Source organism: Cryptotermes secundus, unplaced genomic scaffold (genome assembly GCF_002891405.2).
Source record: "Cryptotermes secundus unplaced genomic scaffold, Csec_1.0 scaffold173, whole genome shotgun sequence".
Taxonomy (NCBI): Eukaryota; Metazoa; Arthropoda; class Insecta; order Blattodea; family Kalotermitidae; genus Cryptotermes; species Cryptotermes secundus.
Window position 1 is genome coordinate 203,224 of NW_019736395.1, and position 19,243 is coordinate 222,466.

Genomic DNA, 19,243 nt, shown 5'->3' on the forward strand with positions numbered 1-19,243 from the left:
ATTATTCTGCAACTGTCATCTCAATTCAATTTCTGTGCTCCCAAGCTCATATCTTGGCAGGCTGGCTTCTCGAAACTGTACCTTCCATTCTCGACTACCGTTCTATCCTAGCTGCGTGTGATCTTCGTTATATAGTGTGACGTACTTCCTGAAAGCCGGACTATAAGTCAACCATCACTAGTCAAAGGCTAGCAATTCCTAGGCAGCAATATTTAGGAAAACGCTGCCCGGTGAAGAAAGTCTAATAGTGGGGTTTCCACCGTTATTTGTAACGAAATGTATTCCCGCGGCAAGAAGAGATTCGTTGCACAACAGCGGACGGAACTAACCCTTCGACAAGGTGTTCACTTGTCAGTCCGAGTGCAGGATATAAGAGTTCGTATCCGACCAGAGCTAAGGACAGTTGAGCTCCGAGCAGAGCAGAAGACACTTCACCGAGATTAGTAGTGTGAGAGTGTACGTATATAACATTGAAGAGGAAACGTCCGAAGACGTTACAAGTGCGAATAATTGTATTTGTGAGTGTAAAGAGTGAGCGCCCAGTAAATATTCGTCCAATTCCGAGATCCACGTAAATTTTCTTGTCGCGTTGCCTAGGAAACGCGACAATAGTCTCGAGCCGGAATCACAGAAAACCCCGCTTGCTCTATCGTTTCGAAGGTTTGTTTACAGCGCCCTTGCATAACAACGGTAGTTATTCGATTGTTGCTTGCTTATTCGTTGCCGCAGGAATGTGTTTACCGAGTCATTGCTTAGCAGTGGGTCTATACGTCACAATATCACCTGGAATAAAGCCGTCCATATGTGAAGCCGATCACCCATCACCAGCAACGGTGTTATGTTGGTTTGCAGCTTTACTAGAAATATTGTATCGTGGCATCATGTATTGCTGTATTATATTAATTACTTCGCTTTCCGTCAACAAGGTCTACATGTACGTGTAGTGTTCGATAAATGTTTGAAACATGTTTCGGCCATCCCCATGTACTTTCAGCCAACCTGTTCATTTCCGTGCCTACCCCCCGTGTTTGCATATTGGTGTATTTTGTGTTCTCGGCCATTGATATGTTAGTGCGAAACCTTTTTTGTTACGAGTTTGAATATCAGACTATTAAAATAATAGACTATTAAATATGTGGCTATGATATTTCTTATTTGTTGAAATGACCTATTAAAACAGGCGAATTTAAAACAGTTGAAAGGCGAAGTTTTGTGCCGTGATGCAGTGGAGGCTCCTGCCTTGTATTATTATTGTGTGGTTTCTATTGGTGTTCCTTTAGAAGCGATTTCATATTGGTAAGCCTTGGGCCTTGTGATATTTTCTTTTCCGTTAAACCGCCCGAATTGTGATCGATGCGTGAATGGTGTTGGATTTGCTGTAATGTGGTTTGCGTCGAAATGCAATGCAGGCTACCATAGCACTTTGTCCTTGTAGGTGGGCCCTGAATCTGTAAAGGATGGTCGCAATGAATACGTGCTGGAGTTGTACCTCCTTCTCCCTATGTATCTTCTTGACGTGACGCATAACTAAGCAAGCCGCCATATTTCACTTTTACCTTATACAGAAACATTAATTAAATGAAATATTCAGAGCACAAGATTTGTAGGCCGACCAATGGAGGAAGAGGCTTTATGAGTTCTGCATAGAGCTCTATTTTCTTATTTCAAGGGTAAAGCAGAAAAGTGGTCGTAATGCCTCTTTAAATGTAACGCAAACTTTCCGGTAAGTAAGCCTAAAACACAGGCAAATCTGATACACCGATAATCGTGATGAAGCCTGTTGATAGGGTCAGGGCCTACAAACATGACAGGGATGCATCAAAAAAGTTTCTGGTTGAACGCATGGTTTAATTTCGTCCTTTCTAACGCATGTGAGGATCGGCCCCTGCGTATTGATCTAGCACGAGAAGGGCAGTCACACATCTTGGTGTAGCAGAACGCCGTTCAGTACGCTTCCATTGCGATGGTTATGGAAACAGGCTCAGTGGTGCGGATTGGAGAACAAAGCAAAGCATGCAGTTATTGTAGATTAGGAAACTCATTCACAAAACTGGCAACAGGTTACTATTCTCATTCACAAATTTCATAATATGCCAGCAAATTCATTTTCAGAGTTGGTGTCAAGATCCGAAGAGAATTCACAATGCTCGTAACACGGTACCAAACTTGTTTACAAATCATATAAAGGCTAGAAAGCTCATCCTTACAGTTTATAACTAACTAATTTCATGGAGATGGGCCGTTCTTGAGAAACCTCTATTTGTGCTGCTACTCAAGAACTTCTCAAAATTTTATGGAACCCGAAGGTTCATTACCGTATTCATAAGTGCCTTCCACTGGTCCTTATCCTGAGCCACATCAATCAAATCCAAACCATCCCATCTTTCTAAGCTCCACCTTAGAATTGTCCACCCACCTACGCCTTGGTCTTCTTAGTGGTCTCTTTCCTTCTGGCTTTCCCACTAATATCCTATATGCATTCCTCGTCTCCACCATTCGTACTGCATTACCTGCCAATCTCATCCTCCTTGACTTGATCACTCTAATTATACTTGGAGAAGAGTACAAGTTATGAAGCTCCTCATTATCCAGTTTTCTCCAACCTCCCGTCACTTCACCACACTTCGATCCAAATATCCTCAAACCTTGTTCTCAAGCACCCTCATTCTATGTTCCTCCGTTGTTGTCAGAGACCAAGTGTCACGCCCATACAGAACCACAGGCAGAATTATATATTTGTATATTCTAATTTTTATGTTTTAAGAAAAAAGACTAGAAGACAAAAGGCTGTGGACCGGATGGAAGCAAACATTACCCGAAATGAATCTCCTCTTAATTTCCTCCCGAATCAAATTTTGATTTTTTGTGTTCATCTAAAATATTTGAACTGTATCACATTTTCAAAAAAGCTGTTACCTGTCTTTATATCATGATTTTGCCCTGCATTTTGGTGACGAGACAGCAACATATACTTAGTTTTCTCTGTGTTTACTTCTAGACCAACCTCCTTACTTGCGTCAATTAAAGTCTGTGTGTTTCTCTTTATGGTATCTACATTATCACCCAGTAGATTCACATCATCAGCATAGACCAACAGCTGATGTGTCCCGTTTAATTTCAGTCTCACCTGGTTTTCCTGGACCTTCCTAATGGCATATTCTAAAGCATTGTTGAAACGCAGTGGTGATAAATTATTTCCTTGTTTTAGACCATTCAGACAAATGTTAACCTATATGGACTTCACCATACGTTTCGTTTATACGCATTTTAATCAACCTAACCAGTTTCATGGGTATCCCAACTCTATGATAATATTGTACAATACTCTCCTCCTAACTGAATCATAGGCTTTCTTGAAGTGTACGAATAGCTGACGTAATGTCTCATCGTACTCCCATTTTTTTCTCCAGCATCTGACGAATGCAAAAGATCTGATCCGTAATTCATTTTTATGTTGAATCTACACTGATGATCCCCAATAATTTCATATACATATGCACTTAACTTCAAGAGGAGGATGTTGGACACAATTTTGTATGAAGTTTATAGCAGTGATATTCCCCTGATAATTACTACAATCAGTATTACCGCCCTTCTTGTGCACTGGTACAATGATAATACTGCTTGTAAAAGGTTCCCAATCCCATTCGAAAAATATTTAGCATTAGCAAACTCTTTCGCAAAACAATTATTGTGTTTTTGGATATTATCCATAGTACCCTTTCTTTTTTTTTTAACACAACTTGTCGGGGACTGGACTCTGCTTCTGTCTTCAGGTATATCCTATTCAGTTTGGCCCAATCGATAAAGCTTTTCCATATCTGCAGACACCAGCACAAACAAAAGACAGTGTATATAAACCAAACACAACGCAAAGCTTCAGCGAGAGTTGTGGTTTTATATTGGTACTACATAGAATTTGTCTTTTTAGTGTTGGCTTCTATGTTGATGGTACTCTGATTGTATAGAATCCGGCCGTTAAGTTATGCATGGTCATGCGTACAAGACTTCATATTTTCGGAGTTTTTAATGTATGCCGTAACTTCCTCCGATGGTTTGTGTTGTGTCATTCTCTCTTGTGTTGGTGCTGGTATCCGGAGATGAGGACTAGACCCAACTGGATAGGCTTCAACCTGAAGACGGTCACAGAATCCAATGTCCGACAAGAAGGCGACGAATAATGCCCCAAAACTTAAACTGTATTCATATGCATGCATAGTAACAAACTTTCAGATTTCATTCACCATGTTTAGTAACCGGTTATGGACCTCATTAGTACAGCTGCCAACTGGTTACGAATCTTATTCGCCAAGTTGTTAACATGTTACACATTTCATTCACAAAATCTTAACACTCGTACCTTAGCAAGTCATTCAGTGACTCACTACTGTCGTTTGATGGCCATTTGCGGTAGTGTTGGTTTTTGTGACAGTCTCTGTGGTCTAGTGGTCAGAGTTCCTGGCTACAGATCCAGAGGTCAGTCAATTCTTAAACTTAATTCCTTCCCTTCAGAAATAAAATCAGGCTATAAATCTACCAAACTTCGTGAGTGATAATCAGAATTGTCATTTGAAATTGCTTCCTTATAATTCCGAGACTCGATATTCGTGCTAAGTACCGAAACTTTGTGTGTATCTGATATATCAGCAAGTGTCCAACATAATAATATTACGAGGATCTGTACTGAAACAATTGCTACCGAAACCTTCAGAAAACCAAAGAGCATCTGTGTTCTGATCTGACATGCTGAGCTCACATCTGAAGCTCCTTGGAGGCACTTCGTTCTGCGCGTGCGTGAACACTGCGCATTCTGCTGGCGGGATAATGGGGTGCCAGTGCATTGCTAAACCAACTCGTCAATATTAGACCCGATTACACAACGACCCGGTCTCTATTTGCTGATAATATTTGCCGGAAGGTATCTGTAGGCTATTGTAATGCATTCTGTTACGTCATGCTAACAAGCGGTCTTCAAACAGTGCGTCGAAACAACAGTACAATTTGATGCTTCTGCCGCCAACTGTGAATAACAAAAAATGAAAATACGCAAGATATAAGGTCCTTAAGGCGGTGTATATGAGGATTACTGCCTCTTGACGTATGATGGTATTGTCACGTGTTTATGGCACGGTGACTGGATTTAATGATCGGAATTTTTAACACCTTCTTTTACAATCTTCCTTAATCACAATCAATTATAGCGTTATCTCTAATCTACCCACTTGACAAATAACTAGGATACGCTAGGTCTCCTCAATCTACTTTCATGACGTGTTGCTCGTCTATGCAACAGCTTTATCTCGGAGAGCGTTCGGAATAGGACTCATGTACGTATATATTTTTATTTTTGCTCAGAATGACCGATACTATGACCTCTCCTCTTGGGACCCCTGTATGTAAGCCTACGTACAATCAACATTCACTCGGATTGTGTAATAACAATGAACACCAGCTCTAAAATATTTAGATGGTAACATTGCTCTTAACAGAGCCTGGAAAGCCACTAGGAGAGAGTACCGAAATACCAGTCGAGGATAATGCAGCTTGCTAGGAACTGAAGCAGCATAAGCCACCACGGTTCGTGGAGGGATACTCACAATTATTAGATCAAAGGACACATTCCGAACTGCGGTGGTTACAGGATCCAAACCAAATAAATGGGGATAATCTGAACAGCGCAAGACGTGAAGCTGGCAGTCGGTTCACAGACAAAATGAGGGTGAGTATAAGTATTTTTTATTGCTAGTTGGGTGGGACTAAGTCCCTTGTACTGCGGTCACTTCTGGCCTATTGTATCAGCCCCAGATGATACGTGAGGGTGATTGTGGAGCAATTGCTGGAGTGAATATTAGCAGGGGAAACCGATGTACTCGGAGAAGACCTGCCCCAGCGCCACTTTGTACACCACAAATCCCACTTTACCAGACCCGTGATCGAACCCGGGCCGCCGCGGTGGGAAGCCAGCGACTAACCGCTTGAGCCCCAGTGAGTACATGTAAGTCAAAATTAATGAGCTTGCAACCTGCAGTAAGAATAAGAATATTAGAGATACGTAGAGAGATATAAATGAATATAAGAAATGTTAACAAGCTAGAATTAGCATCTTAAAGGATGAAAATGGCGATCTGCTTGCAGAACTTAACACCATTTTGAACAGGTTCAAGAATTACGTTTCTAAGATATTGAATGTACGTAGGGTTAGTGTCGTTAAGCAGATGAAGATACGTACAGCTGAGCCCTAGTACTTCAGCCTAGTCTTTTGGAGTCTGAAACTGCTATTCCAAAGCTGGAAAAACATAAATCGCTAAGTAAAGTTAAGGTAAAGATGTCCCTGTGTTTAACTAATTAAGCACTACGCCATGAAGGCGTATGGAGTAATGGATGTATAGATCAATATTTTCTTGACCTCGGCACTAACTGGAGGTGTGTGGTAAGCTTCACGCCCCGGCCACTTTACGCCCTGGGAAAGAGCCCAGGTATCCATTGGATAGGAGGCTGGGTGGGCCCAGAGCCGGTCTGGAGGACGTGGCGAAGAGAAAATTCTTGACCCTACAAGGACTTGAACTCCGACCCTTCGGTCGTCCAGCCCACAGCTAGTCGCTGTACCGACTACGCCATACCGGTTCCCATAAATCTCCAGGTACTGATGAAATTCTGGCAGAACTGTTTCACAAAGGGAGTGAATCATTACGGCCAGTGATCTATAAGCTCGTTATTTATGTTTATGATAAGAGAAAATTGCCTGATCAGTGGAAGGAGTCTATTATTGTACCAGTTCACAAGAAGGGTGATAAAACTGACTGTAGTAATTATCGGGGGATATCACTGCTATCAACTTCATACAAATTTGCTGGTGATAATCAGTGTTCGTTTCGAAGTATGAGATCATCTAGAGACCTTCTTTTTTTTTTTGCAATCGTCAGATACTGAAGTATAAATGGGAGTACAATTGGGCGGAACATCAGCTATTCGTGTTTCAAAGACGCATATGATTCAGTTAGGAGGTAAACCTATAGTAAGTTCCGTACAGGTAAAGCTTGCCCGTATGCGTTTCATATCCAGAATGGTCTAAAACAAGGAGATGTTTTATGGTCATTGCTTTAAACTTTTCTGTAAAATATGCCGTTAAGAAGGTCCAAAAAACCCAGGTGCGACCGAAAGTAAATGCAGCACGTCAGATGCTGGTGTTTGCTTAAGATGTAAGTATGTTGAGATGACATAAATAACATAAAAGGAGAACATAAATTTAAACTGGTTCTGATAAGGCGAATTGTCTAGACGTAATCGAAGAGGAAACTAAGCATATGTTGCGGTCTCATCATCATGGCGTAAAGCTAGGTAACAGATGCTTTGGAAATGTGACAAAGTTAAAACTATTTCGGAACGACAGTAACAAATCAAAATTTAATTCAAGAGGAAATTAAGAGGAGATCGAATTCAGGTAACGTTTTCTACATTTCAGTCCAGAACCTTTTGTCTTCTAGTCTAATTTCTGAAAATGTAAAAATTAAAATATACAAAACTATAATTTTGCCTGTGATTTTGAATGGGTATGAAACTTGGTATCTGGCGTTATATGAAGAACATGTTATAGGGGTATTTGATAACAGGATGTTGAGGAGAATATTTGGACCGAAGAGAGATGAAGTGACAGTAGGTTGGAGAAAACTGCACAATGAGGAGCTTCATAATTTGTACTCTTTTACAAATAAAATTAGAATGATCAAAGCAAGGACTATGAGATGGGCAGGGCATGTAGCACGCATGGATGAGAAGAAGACTGCATATAAGTATTTTGTGGTAAAATCAGAAGGTAAGAGGCTTCTAGGAAAACCTAAGCGTAGATGGAAGGATAATACTCAGATGGATCTTATTGAAATAGGATGGGGTAGTATGGACTGGATTCGTCTGCCCCAAGATGGGGACCAATGGAGGCTTTTTGTAACAAGTAATGAACATTCGGGTTCCTTAATACGTTGAGGAATTCTTGAGAAACTAAGTAACTGGCACTTTTCCAAGACGGACTCAGCTCCATGGAGCTAATTAGTTATTTAGTTACTTAATAACATTGAACATCGAAGCACAGTACTGTTTGTTATTCTGCTACACTTTTCACTTAGTATCAGTTAGTTCCACAGTCTCACGTTCAACGCTATGTTCTACAAAACTTATTAAAAGTTACTCACTTTAAAAGTTTTACACTGCATGTTTCGACCAATGTGGTCATCATCAGGTGTTAAGAATCATAGATGAAGAAACTGCTGTATTCTGTATCGTTGCTTAGGTTGTTAATACACAGTCCCCTTAATGCGCATGTGTGTTCGAGGTGGTGGGTTGTGTTCCTTCTTGTTGTGTTATGTTGCGTGCTTTTTTTCAAGTAAAGATCTTTTAATACACAGTTTTACATAACATTGTTCCCTTTAGATCTCTTGTCAGAGGAGAAGGAATCATAAAACGAGACAGTAATGAAGTGCTGCCTTACTTTGACTTAAGCAACAAAACCCCAGTTCTACCGAAACGATATCCTTACAACAACGACGCTTCAAAACTTTCAATTACATGCATGGCGCAGGCATTCTCTTCTGCGGAGGAAAGGTTTTACAGTTTCCCCTCAGCAAAACCGCTTGGAGACACTGAAATAATTTGACGCGTCAAACATTGGCTTGGCGTTTGACCGCATGACCTCCGTGACGTCATTCACCTTCTCGTTCAAATTACTTTGTCAGTCAGCAGCTGACGTTACAGGAGCAGAAATCAATTAACTCCACACAGCAGAAACCTCATGATTCGCTGATATTCCTTCAGCTGTTCAAGAAGTTCCGGTTTCCAATTAATGTATTCAAAGGAGGCCTCCACGTGTCTCTATCCTGAGGGAGATGAATACAGCCCGCGTCTTACACTACACCGAGCAAGTAAGCACAGCGACAACTCTCGCGATTCAATGTTCGGGACGTGCTTGGTTCCAACAGAACACGACTACACTAATTGGAGCTTATCGTGGCTTTCCTCAAATCCTCCAAGCAAAAGCCCGAAATATCAATAAATTAGACCACGACCACTTCCTTCCACATAATTTCCAACTCAACTCTAACCTATCATTCGGAGCTACAATGTCTAGCCTCTCGTAGTGTCGTAAAGTAATCCGCAAGAAGCTGAAAATGTGGTCTTAATAGTTTGCATCCTGTTGTGTGTCTCACATAAGATATAAAGCATACAAGAATATACCTTCTACACAACAACATCCTGTATTTTAAAACAAAGAAGACATTACTGTATCAACATTTGTTTTATTAAAGCTTTTATGGACGCGACATATTCGGCCTCTATATCAGGCCATCATCAGGCGTACAGTGTTCGGCTTTTACCAAGGAACACAACGAATTAACATTCAACGTTCTTCGTAAACCCACCACCACGGATTCCGTTATACATAATGATTCGTGCAACCCCAACGAACACAAAAGATTAGCAATAAACTATCTCGATATTTCCAAAAGGAGCAACACTAGAATTGGGGGTTAGGCTCCCCGAAAACCCAAAGTTGACAAATATATATGTCATCGATTATATTTCTTAAAGTGAAATATGTGAATATCGGAAACGTATTACACCATAATCATCGGAAATTTCGTATATTACATGTAAAATATACCAATATGATGCATTAAATTCATTAGCAAACAGCAAAATCCTATACAAGATGCACACCGAAGCGGAGCGTAAAGCGAGCCGACAGGTTAAAGTCGCGTTCATTTGTTTTCGTCTACGTTCGCAGTTATTTATTATTGTTCGGAGGGGATATTGTTTGAGAGATTTCGCCTACGGATAACAAGCTACGCTCAGCGCATGCACTTCGTTGTGAAGTCTGTATGACATTTCGTGATGCGAATCTTTGACAAGCCAGAACTTTGTATTCTGTTTTCTGCTACTGCCTCAGACAACGTTGTGTTATGTTGATGTGCTTCTCTTTCGTTGCCAGAGAGTCAGGACTTCGATACCGAAATGAAAGTTCCTCAAATTTAAGCACTATCTCTTGCAATACCACTACAGAATTGGTCATGATAATCAGGTTTACCACAACTATAAATCGAAAGTGGTTTTATTCTGATCTCCAGCAAACTTATGCGAAATGCACTCTCCTGAGTGAGGTGTACCGTTGTCATTCTCAGGTATTTTGAACGAATTCTGGCCGAAGTAGACTCCAAAACTTGCCCCCATCTTTCAAGTCACATCTACGTATCTTCTCATGTTGTCTGACATCCTTCCTCTTTCTAAGTAGTTACTATAGGATTCTGACGATGGTGTATAACACACTGATATGTTAGGTTTTTGGACTTTATCCATCGTCCTGGTTTTTAAGATAACAAATAAAAACACGACGTTTCGGAAACTGGATCTGTTTCCGTCCTCAGGTGAAGNGTGTTCAGGAGCTACTGGGTTCGAATCTCTGCCTAGACACCGGCTAATTGACCAAGGTTTGTCATGGCTTTCATCAGTCCATTTAGTAAAATTCCATCATAATTTTATATTAGTGTAAACATATTCACTATGAAATTTTGTTTAGTATTGTGACGTGTTGCGCTATGGATGACGCCCCTCCCACCCCGCCAGCCGTGACGTGCCGAGCGGAGCCGAAGTGAGCCGAGTCCCAGCACGCTGGTTGCTAAGCAAAGCGAGTAAACAGCGGTTGCTAGGCAAAGCGAGTAAACAGCGGTGACGTAACACGGGACGCCGCAGTTACTACGTAGCGAAAACAACTCCCGACAGCGTTGCGAGCAACGCCTATTACGTGGCTGTTTTCTGTGTTGTCTGGAACGAGGCTAAATAAGGAGCAGCGAAGACTATTTACAGTCAGTTCTCAAGTTCTCAAGTTACGAATTACGAGTTAGCCAGAGAGTCGGTCACCAGTCAGTTGTAGGCCAAGTAATTGTAATACTGCAGATAGCAGTAGTTGTGAAATTGTAAATTGTGTGATTGTAAGGGCGAGTGGAATAAATTCACTATATTCAATACGGCGTGAAGTTATTTGTCGCGTATACACCTAGAACGTGACAATATTATCCATGGTTTTGGGTGCATTTAAATCCCGTCTTGGACTGAGATTATTTATGTGGATGTCCTCAGTCTCTGTAGTCAAATGAAGGGACAATAACTCGATCAAGCCACAGCTTCTAATTCCAATTCCAATTCTAATTAGACGCTATACATCCCTCTATAATGAAAGACTGCGGCAAAATGAACCATAAAATAACTTTCCAGAAAATAGGAAAACCCAAAACCGATAACGCAGTTTCCTCACGGCACTCGCTCAGTATTAACCTTAAGATATGTGGGCGCGAATGAAATATGTAATGAGCACAGTTAATCAGATTTATCTACGCTAGTAGCAGAGAGCAAATGTTTGCACGTCACGACGTTTCCTGTTGCTCCCCCTGCCTGCGCGCGCCCCAAATCTCCAGCCGTGCCAACACCTTGCACTGAATGAGCAGCACGCGAACAGATAGACGTTTGTTCCTCCATCTGTAGGGAAAATGGAGAAGTTAAAGCATGACATGAGACAGCATAATGATAACGCGCGGCTTCAAGAAGCCCGCCTCTCCTTGACACGGGCCTAGATTAGGCTGTAGATACAAGAGGCTTCTTGTTTCTCATCAACATCTTCTTTCCAGTCCTCTCTCCTCCTCGTTCTGTCTCTTCTATACACTTCTTGCTTTCTGTCTCTCTTCACCCTGTCCTCTCGTTGTGTTTTCTGTTTCCAGTTTAGGTGCCTTCGTGCCTAACCCTGCAGAGCATACAGTTAAATCACCTCGTCCGTCCTTTCGTCTTCCTACACTGACGCATGAGAAATTCGATATCGGGTATTCTTAATAAAATTTGTCAGCACATTCTAACTTCGGTTAAAAGTAAAGGCGCGTCCACATTACTCGTGCTCATGCTCGTGTGACTCGCTGTGCTCGCGAGTAATGTGGACGATATGACAAGTCACGAGACAAATTTAAAATTTTTAATTCAAAAACTATAGCCAGTAAATCAAAATACGACTACAGCCTATACACACTACGAGTAAATATACGGATCCTCACGCGCCGAAGCCTGGCGAGCAACTAAAGTAGTGTGGACGAAGATTTACGGGCACAAGTAAAAGCCAGACGAGCACTAGCCTGGCGAGCACGAGCACGAGCATGAGTAATGTGGACGCGCCTTAAGAGACACATTGTGCAGCTCGCGTGAAGACCTACATGCCTCATTGAGTGTATGTTGAACATACCAAGTTAAATGCTTGCTTCAGAGAGACATGTCTGGAAAGGGAACTGAGATAAAAACAAAAGACAAACTTTATATTCAAAGCACCTTAGGATTTTCGACATAATTACCCTTTAGCAAACGGCATTTAAATGTATCTCTGCGTACTTTCGGCCTGAGCCTTCTGAACTTAAATGTTCAATTTTGCAGCGCGTCATTAACAACATCTATATATTTAAACAAAAGAATGCAATGGGTATAACTTCGTATGTTCAATAATTAAGGTTTCCCGAAAACAAGCGAAGAGTACAGAAGGGTCTTCTTTTACAATCATTAATTAAGCTTTAATATATAAATCCTAATTTACATAAACATCTATTAATATTAAACAATAATTATCTTCCTGCAGAAGCCTCTATTTCCCGTTCATGACAGGCAGAAGCGGAATGCAAACATAAAGAGCGGGAATATTTCGTCACGTAGTCTATAAGCAATATCACAACCTAGCGACCGACAGCTACATGGCTGTCTGCCCCACTCCCCTGTGCCCCCATTTTGACCTAATTTCTAGATGGTTTTATGCCATTTTTCTGCTGCCTCAGTCATATTACCTCTGTGTTACCTCAATTCCCTCTGGCAATCATGCTGTCTGGCCATCAATCATTTTGCACTGTCTTCGCCCTACATAATACAACAAGTTACTTACCCTAATTGCTGCAGTTCGGTTTGATATTTAGTGCAACTCACTATTATTTCTTATTATTACACATTTCTCATGTAATTACATGCTAATCTGGGGGGAGGGGATTTGGATGCAATTACTTAATGAGGAGCAACTTGTAAAGGGCGATTGTGATGGAAGAATTAGCTAAGCAAGAAATTGGCTTGCGGCATTCGTGGCCTGCCCTCATAGTCTGTGTCAAGGACAGACGTCAATTTTACAATGTTTACGCTTTCAGGAACCCAGGGCCTGAAATTTCCAGCTTTCTGAAGGGACAGGTGGAAGCAAAAAGCAAAATGGTGGATCCCCATGTCCTCTAGCATCACACAACATGTTAAACATCTCAAAACATGAAATTTTTGTCTTCTGAAAATATAAGGCCGTATAAATTCAGTTATTTCCAAACGTTTCAGATGATCCTGCTGTCTCCTTCTTCGAGATAAACGGGTCTGACCCATAGGAAGCAACGATGGCTGATATAAGGAAGGGAAAACGAAGGCAGGATCTAAGAGCGAATCAATATAAGCTGCAAAAATAGGTAAAATTCTGTTGCGCTGAAAAGAGAAGCACGTGTAAATGGGAAGAGTAAACGGGGGACCGTCACTCATTTGCTCTTAACTTCAGTCTCCGCTCAGCTTCCGTATCCCCACGGCCTGTTTCCCGCTCGGATTCTATATTTACAGCAGTGAGAGTTCAAAATCTCTCGTCTGTAAAACTAATCTGAGAAAAACATCTTGATTAGTTAGACACGTAGGCACTGAGCTCAGTATGGACTTGCTTGAGAAGTCTCCTGGTTGTACAGACAAACAGGCCGGCAGATAGCTAGTTAGCTGCACGTAGCTAAATAGACAGATATTCATCACTTCAGAGAGTGTTCGGCCAAACATGTTTCTTGTAATAACGGTACATGATATTTTTAAAATTTAGACCGTAAGCGTGTATTGAGTGCAGCGCCAAGTAATCTGCTTGAGATGGAAATACGCTGAAAGCCTTCTGTCGGGACTATCACAGCTGGGGGAACAGCGTTTGGTGTGGGGGGTGGGAGGGAAGAATCAAAGAGCTTTCCCTCGTCTGCTTTTGAATATTGGCAGAAACCGGCTGCATTGCGTATTCAGAGGAACAGGGAAAAAGGAAATGTGAAATAACGAATAAAAGAGATTGGAAGGAAAAAGGGAGATAGAACCAGGGTGGGGAAAGGGAAATAGGAATTTACGAATAGAGGAAGTAAACCTGAGGCAGAAATATCCTTCCAAGTGTGCGCCTACACACTGTTTTCGTAAACGTTAAGTATGCCGCAGCCTTCATGCAATTTCGGGTTTCCATAGCAACAAACTCTCTAACGTTTGCATAATGCATGGTGGTAAGTTGTGTATAAGCCACGAACGTGAGAGTAGTCTTTTGTTTCAGTGTATCGTGTAAAATGTGAGTGCTGACTTGTAGCATAGTGCCTCACTCAACTACGCTAACGCGTGCGTGCGATATTTAAAAGAACATACATGAATAATTGTAGAATAAACCAATCATTCTGCAACAAACAGCAGAAGTTGTGAACAAATTATAAATTGCACTTTCAATTAAGTACTTAAATAAACTTCCAGTGTCAATTCCCAATTTCATACCTCCATTTATCAATCTCAGTCCGAATTACATCCGTGTATATGGCTGTTAAATGAAATGTCTTTAGACAGATTAAGACTATTTTCTTTGGGCACATTCCCAAGCAGATTTCTCAGCCTTGTATCCTCCTTTCCGCAGGTCTCCATCTACCTCTCAATGTTTCTTGTCCCACTGAACATTATACTGAACCAGATACTGAGACAGGAACGCTAACAGAAAACTATTTCTCACATCATGTAAGATTTGAAGTTTCCACGGCGGTGACTAGGAAGAATGCGGCTCACATTGACAAAAAGTCTCAGAGTTACAACAGAAATCAGACGTTCCCTTTGCAGTAGTACAGCGCTGGCTCCTCAGATTCCGTTTCCATAGCTACTGCCACAAAATGTGGCGTTTATTATTACATTATATGAGTTCTTTATGCAATACATTTCTCAATTCATGTTATCCGAACCTACGTACCTGCGTCTGCCATCACTTGAATTCAGCTACTGTTCTGTGCAATGATCTGTATTAACAGCATGCTGTAGGCCGCGCCGTAGCTCAAGCTGTTAGTCGCTAGCTTCCCACCGCGGCGGCCCGGGTTCGATTCCGGGTCTGGTCAAATGGGATTTGTGGTGGACAAAGTGGCGCTGGGGCAGGTTTTCTCCTAGTACTTCGGTTTCTCCTGCCAATCTCCATTCCACCAATTACTCCACAATCACCCTTACCTATCATCTTGGATTGGTACAATAGGGCAGAAGTGGCCGCAGTACAAGGGACTGAGTCCCAACTCACTAGCAATAAAAGAACAGCATGGTGAAAGCGCGAATATTTGTGGTGGGGTTTATGATAGCGCCGCATAATTTAGGATGCTGAAATAATGTACAGTGATCTTCTAAATATCCTGTGTGGAGGCGGGTTAGAATGCTTGCACCGTAGCCCTGCGAGTCACAGAAGGCGACGAAAAGGGAACCTAGTTCCTGGGGGTGTAACTGGGCCACTCTTACACTGGGAGACATATATATTAGGACCTAATCCTTCAAGTTGGTGTTTGGATGCAAAGATGACCACCTTGTTCTGTGAAAACATCAGTGTTTGGAAATACAGGGAAGGGAATATCGGCTGGTCTAATTAACGACGGAAGAGACAAGTCTGGCAGAGTCCTCTGAGGAGGGCTCTGACCCGAAAGGTCTGTTATGATGATGATGATGATGATGATGATGATAATGATGATGATCTTCAGAATATATACACCCTTCGCTGAGGTACTATCTCTCTAGAACGCATTTGGATAACCCGATGGGTGTACCAATATTATCCTCAGCTCTTATATTCATAACAATAATAATAAATGAGCAGCTGGGGGAGCCAAGTGAAATTAGGCACTAGCACGGATGACAAGTATGAGTACAAACAAGAAGTTCTGTGAAGAATTAATTGCCTACATTTCTACGTATATACGGCATTGAGAGCGTAGAAAACCAGTCTTCTATTGTTGCATGTGTATTCCCTTGTAATCAGTTCATTTCTCTATAAGCCTCCATCCACATAGGCTACCACAGTGCAGAGTGCAATGACTTACCTGCTCTCCACCGGTGCTGTAGGTTCATCCATCCCTTGCAGATGGCACCACTGTTGTGCTGCATATGGAGGAGTTTTCGATCTTCGTGGTTTCAGAATAGGCGGGCTCCTCCTGCTTGCCCCGAGTCCTGTCCTTTGTTCATGAAACTCCCCACGTTTTCATCTTTCTCCGCGTCGGCACCGTCAAGTCCTCTTTCGACTTTAAGGCCGCTGAGTGGTCTCCAGTAAGTCGCTTGTGTCACGTGTCAGCATCGCCCATCATCATTGCTGCAAACAAAAAAGGTGGATCGCAAATATTACACTAATGTATATGTAAAGGTGAAGTTCGGAATTACCGGATGTTTGGACTTCGTCCATCGGCAGGTCCTCTATAATGCTAGGGATCACAACGTTTCAGAAACTGGACCCGTTTCCTTCCTCAGGTGAGTAGGGTAAACACTCTATTGAGCACCTCAGAAAGAGCTAACCTCAATCACTAGGTGTTATCTCTTTCTAGAAGACCCAGCAGTTGTCTGCTCCCTTCACCTGATAACGGAAACTGATCAGTTTCCGAAACATGATGTTCTTTAGTTTATAGAATAGCGGGCGATTGATGAAGTCCAAAAACCCAATAACACTGAGTGTTATATATATCATCGAGAGAACCCTTCAGAATCTAAATGTAAATTTGTTCCTGCGATTAATTAATTAAGCATTATGCCGCGAAGAAATATGTGGAGGTATAGCTCCAGCATTGTTGACCTTGAAACTAGATGGAGGTGAATGATCAGCTTCACTCCCGGCCAATTTACCCCTGGGGGAAATCGCTCATTGTATCCCTTGGATATGTGGCTAGTTTGAACTCAGGGCCTGTCTTGACGTTGTGGAAAAGAAAGAAATGTTGCCATTCCGGAAATCAAACCGGGCCGTTCAGCCTGTAGCCCATCTCTCTACCGACTCGGCTGTCCCATATATATNAGCATTATTACAGCTATACTGTAGAAGAAAGATGATACTAATGAAAGTAAATAAAGTCGAAATGGAATGAAATCGCGCAGTTGCCTGTCATAACTCGGTTTCTCCCATTCTTTCGTAAGGGAAAGAAATGACACACGCGCACCCGCGAGCCTGTGTGTTGCATCTCTCGGGACCTATTTTTCCTGGGGCTCCTCCGTCCCTGAGCAGCAGAAGTTCGCATACCAGTTAGAGACTGTGAGTGTTACAGAATGAATCCGCCATTCGTACACGGTACATGAGGCGAGGCGAGGCGAGGGGCGGACTGTGAACATGTGAACAACTTGTTCATCTCGAGAACTGAAACGCAAGGCTTCTGCTAAAAGGGCATATCCTTTTGGCTGCTGCCAGTCGCTCGAGTCTGATTGTCTCCAGTGCCGTCCTGCGGCGCCTAACAATGGTGGGTTCCTTGGAACATTAGAAAATCGGAAAATATTACGATTTTTTTTTTCAAGTTTAAACCATCCTAAAGCACAATACGGTCGTGGGTTCAAGTCCCGATGAGGTCATTGGATTTTTTTCAACTTGACCTAATCCTTCCGGCAGCACTATGGCCCTGGGATCGACTCAGCCTCTAACAGAAATGAGTACCAGGAATTAATTCAATAATTTTCTTGGGGAGTAAAGCGCGGTCGGCGCGTAAGGCTGACAACCTTACCGCCATCTTTAAGCCGATCATCTAGAAAATGTGGGATTCTCAACGTCTCACAAGCCTATGCGCCTTCATGGCTTGTTACATGGATAGCTTTACTTTGTTACTTTTACTGTTCCACATAAAACGTATATATTTGTTTGTTACACGTCGCTATACCACGTGACATGGTTTTACAGTTATGGAAAGTAGAGAACTTTTCACTGTCCTCGCTAAAGAACCCTTTAGAAAAAATATTTTGTAAAGAACGTAACCATTAACCACAATTTCGTAGAAGTCTTTCTGTCGGTACAATATGTATACACGTATGTGTGGAACTGCGTGTAGTGTTTCAAGTTCGTAATGTCTAAATAACCCTGCAGCCCAACATGTTTCGATCCTAAGGCGTAGAGAAGCGAATGCGAACCAATATAATTTACACAAAAGAACATTAAAGTATCCAGGTCATTTCAGTTAAACACAAATTTAAATTATTGTCGCATTTAGAAGTAATGATACACTGCAGTCAATGTTAGAAGCAAGTAGATGTTGTCTGTGTTATCTTATTGATGTAATGTCTTATGTGTATTTACAGGCAAAATTTCTGACTTATGGGAGTGTTTTATATACAAGGCAAAATCATGTAGACATTTTAATGATAATTGTGAGGCTGGCCCTCATAACACACCTTCGGAATTATATTGGAAATGTCTATTTACTGTCGCCCTTCAGTAACTGCATCTTCTGGCACTCTGCCGTACCCAGCAGCACGTACACGCAATGCGATAATCTGTTTCGACAGTAAAAAAAGTAAAGTTATCCCTGTACCAGACCATGAAGGCCCATAGGGTTGTGAGACGTTGAGGGTCCCACATTATCTAGACAATCGGCTCAAAGATGGCGGTAAGCTCGTCAGCCTTATGCGCCGGCCACGCTTTACTCCCCAGGAAAATTATTTAATTAATTCCTGGTACTTATTTCTGTTAGAGGCTGAACGACCCCAGGGTCATAGTGCGGCCGGAAGGATTAGGTCAAGCAAAAAAAAATTAAATGACCTCATCGGAACTTGAACCCGCGACCTTCCAGCTTGTAGCATAGTGCCTCAACCAACTACGCTACCGTGTGCCCCTTCATGACAGAATTACTGCAAGGGAGTATATGAAGAGGTTGTGTAATCAGGTGCATCTAATGATCCAGAAGCTATTTCCGAATAAAAATGCATTTTTCCAAGACGACAATTCCCACATTCACACAGCTGGACCTGTTCAGTCATGGTTTGAAGAGTATGAAGGTTAATTTCAACATGTTCCCTGGCCAGCACAATCACCAGATTTTAACACCATTGAATCCCTATGGTCAGTTTCGGAAACTAGGGCGAGGAATAGATTCCCACCTCCGTCACCTCTAAAGCAACTTGAATATGTTCATCAAGAATAATGGTATAAAATTCCGGTAGAGAATGACGGTTTTTTTTC

At 41.9% G+C, this 19,243-nt stretch overlaps 1 long non-coding RNA gene across 2 annotated transcripts in view; it reads right to left on the reverse strand.

Annotated features, from left to right (window-relative positions):
* Window positions 1-19,243, reverse strand: part of LOC111869809 — an 87,871-nt gene that overhangs the window by 34,138 nt on the left and 34,490 nt on the right. For both annotated transcript variants that reach the window (XR_002843737.2, XR_004513593.1), the window contains exon 3: window positions 16,146-16,411. This is a non-coding gene — a long non-coding RNA (uncharacterized LOC111869809). The remainder of the gene's footprint in view (window positions 1-16,145; window positions 16,412-19,243) is intronic.